We start from the raw sequence: 3,717 nt of genomic DNA, 5'->3' as shown, positions 1-3,717 counted from the left end.
TACCGCATTTCCTCCGTTCGCCTAAAATTTGCCGCAACATCCATCATGTAAATAAATTGAAAAATGCCCATGGTTAAAAATATTGAAAGATTCAGTCATTTGTAATAAAAATAAAACATAGACAGCCCCTATCAATGATTAAACATTTATTCTTCCTCAGTAGTCACACAGAAAAAATATCTCCAACAGAACTTGGTAGTTTTTTTTTTCATATGTGATTATTTTAGTTATCAAACCTTCAACTGTTTATGGATTCTAGACTACGTTAAAAGTTTTAAGAACAGAAGGAAGGGATTGGGGTGCTTACTCCTGTATTTAATAACCTGTTTTCCTTTCTAGACTACGTTAAAAGTTTTAAGAACAGAAGGAAGGGATTGGGGTGCTTACTCCTGTATTTAATAACCTGTTTTCCTTTCTACAGATCTAACCCCCCCCCCCCTCACCAGTTTGCCTCTGGCTCCTTTGATACCATATACTTACTGGCATGTTAAAAATAAATTATTAAACAGTGTTTACATCAGGTTTTACTTATTTGGGTATTGTAGCACAAATCATATCGGCGTAGGGGGGGGGGGGGGGGGCTTTAGTCTCATATTTTTGAGTAATTATCAATCAATGCGCAAACAAGATAACCATAGTAAAAACTTTGTAATACAGAAACAGATACTCTGTTAAAGAACAGGTGAACACAATATACATGCTGCAATTTAGATCTTCTTGTACCCCAAAGCACAGACAGGCGCATACCAGAATGGAAGTGAAATGTACGCAGAGAACGGCTGGGGTCTGCTTTGAGACCCCCAGTGGGTCCAGATGAGGGCCCAGGGGCGAAGTCCCTGGAAGCTCATGGTTTTTACCAAATATTTCATTCAAAATCATGCCATTTCGATTTTCTTTAGAAAATACAAGACATAGTAATATTGTTTTTAAAAAAAGTTAAATACTTCCGTGCAAATTTATTGTACATGTAGAGGCTGAATATTTTTTTAAAAGATATATTAGTATCATCTTTTGGCAACAAATATAATTAATAATTTCAATTTTTAACAAAAAAAAAATATTTCAAATCATATTCTAGTGGATCACAGCATTCAACCGTTGATATTTTCTCAAAGATCTTAAAATAAATTATCAATGTGTTGTAGAAGAATTACAAATTAATGAATGTTTTATTTGGTTTTGGCAATGATTTAATAAAACATTACCATATTTTTTTTTTTTTTTTTTTTTTTTTTTTTTTTTTTTTATAAAGACATGGTAATATAGAATTTGAATTTGAATCGAAACAGTATGAGATAAAATAATTTGACACACAAATATTTGCTGGATGGTATTGATATTTTTTCTCTTCTCACAAATCTCTCTCCCCCCCCCCCCCCCACCCCCCATTTTTTTAAATTTGTAAACGATGTGTACGCACCTGCGTAATTGCCTATAAGCAGCTACGCGCCTGTCAGAATACATGCAAGTAAAGATACTCAAATCTTAACAGCCTTCAAACTTTAACACCATTGTACTGTTAAAAATTCAAAGTATTAGTTATCTAGAAAATTTATTTAATTAAAAACAGCCTTTCAAATTCAAAGACAAGCTGTGAAGGGATTTCTGAGCAGGTTCAAAAATATTTCAAACAGTCCACAGTTCAAACAGTTCTTCTGGATGAAAGCAATTCTGAAAACAAAATGAAATACCATTATGGAAGGTTCATTGGTGTTTTAAAAAAGTGATACTCAAAACAATGCATTGAGTAACATGGAAAGCATATACATGACTCTACTGTTTTTATTATAAAAACATTTCAATAATCTTGCTAGGAATATGTATGGTTTAGAACTTATATGGAGCATACCTTTTTATTTTATTGGTGGAAACACTTGCTGCCTGAATGAATTGTTCAAATTGTTTGGGAGTACATGTAGCTACAACACAATATATATGTAATGAGTGAAAAACATAATGATTACTATTGTAGAATGAAATGACATTGCATTGTACAAAACAAACCATGCTATACTATATTTTCTGAAATTCATAAAATAAATGGAAACAAACTTTTGATACAAAACTTTTCTGGGAAATTGAAACCTTGCAAAAGTAGAATTGGTAGCTATACTTAATTTAAGTAAAAAAAAATCAATATACTAGAGATAACATTTAATTCTTTCACCTATACAACATTTTGAAAAAAAATATTTAACACTGGCATACTATAAAATTAATGTGAAATGCTTTAGTGTGACCATACCCAGTGGAGAAATTGATGCATCTATTTTGATAGTTCTAGCTGATGTAAATGCTAGTTTTAACCAGTTCTGTGATAGCTACAATGACAAAAGAATTATACATATAAACAGTACATAAATACATGTATATACATATCAGACTGACTTAATGTACATGTAGTCAGACAAATGAAAATTCAAACATTTTATCTTCATTAATGTAGAAATTCTACAAATTTACAGCCTAGTGATATAGATAGTAAAAGTTCTATGATGAATTTAAAATATGAAGCACTGGTAAAAACTGAAATCTTAAAATTCACATATTTTTGATTGCCAGAGGTAAAAATTAAAATTTATAGGGTCTTATACTCTTGTATGTACAGTGCACATACATTGTACACTGTGCAGTTTGACTTCACAAATACATTGTAAGTGTGACTGCATCAAAATTATACTATTTGATATCATGACATGCTGTGCTTATATTATGTTACATGTTTGTACATGTATGCCAAAGGACAACATCATTGCATATTTAAAAGTGTGCAACTTTCATAATGTGTGTGTTTTTGTGTATGTGTGTGTGGGGGGGGGGGGCACACAAGGCATTGCATTGCAGTTTGTGACGGACTGTAACAATACATCTTATTGTACATGTTCAAGGTTATTTTACATCGATATAAAGAATATTATGTCTACATGTTAATACCTATGCACATACACACCTTAATGAACAGAAAGGGACCAAGGGAGGTAGTGCGGATCGTCTCAGTTTTCCATGATTTCCCGAAATAACGTCATCATCTTCTCATCAAAAAGATAAACAAGGCCCAGGTCTCTTATTTTATCCCTATTCTCTTTAAAGATTGCCTGATTGTTGCATTTATCCACTGCATATCTCAGCTGCTGTCGCCACGTTTTTAGATGTAAACAACATTCCGTGTCACCGAGTGCAAGCGCTTGGCTGAAGCCGAATGCAGCCAAACGACACAATAAAAAGAGAATTATTTCGAAGACGTGTTGTTACTATATAAGAGAAAATCACTAATGTTTATTTATTTAAACCTGAAAATACAGACATTCATTACAAATTCTCGCAATCATCATTAAATAGCTTTTTTGAGCTCTATTTCCTTATATGGATCTATCAAGGCGGAGCAACTGTCATGACGTCAAACCTCATTATGACCTCATTACCATATTATCTTCATGTGTAGCCTTAACTGTACTGCGTAGTTTAAATATAAAAATTCATTTATTACATGGCTACTTGGTCCCTGAACATTTTGTTGCAGTATGTTTAAACTCTAGCAAATCAATGCATTTAAAAAAGTTTTACCAAAAAGTTATTAAAAAGATCTCCCTCAAGTTTAGACAGTTTTAGTAGTATTTTTTTCGGGGGGGGGGGGGGTTGGGTTCTTGTTTTTTGTTTGCTTGTCAATTTTTTTTGGAGGTTGCTCCCTCCCCCTTTCAAAAGTACGGGCCTGTCAAA

At 32.7% G+C, this 3,717-nt stretch overlaps 1 long non-coding RNA gene across 1 annotated transcript; it reads right to left on the bottom strand.

Annotated features, from left to right (window-relative positions):
• Nucleotides 1-1,864: 1,864 nt before the first annotated feature.
• On the bottom strand, nucleotides 1,865-3,423 carry LOC133183135 (uncharacterized). Its single transcript, XR_009720588.1, has 3 exons — nucleotides 2,951-3,423; nucleotides 2,246-2,321; nucleotides 1,865-1,919 (listed from the first exon to the last, which is right to left on the bottom strand). It is a non-coding gene; the product is annotated as an uncharacterized LOC133183135 (long non-coding RNA).
• Nucleotides 3,424-3,717: the final 294 nt, after the last annotated feature.

The sequence above is a fragment of the Saccostrea echinata genome, unplaced genomic scaffold (assembly GCF_033153115.1).
Source record: "Saccostrea echinata isolate AGI-Se365-2 ecotype Australia unplaced genomic scaffold, CSIRO_AGI_Sech_v1 ptg000009l, whole genome shotgun sequence".
In the NCBI taxonomy this organism is placed as follows: domain Eukaryota; kingdom Metazoa; phylum Mollusca; class Bivalvia; order Ostreida; family Ostreidae; genus Saccostrea; species Saccostrea echinata.
Note: the sequence above shows the minus strand (reverse complement) of the source record. Positions and strands in the feature narration are given on the sequence as shown.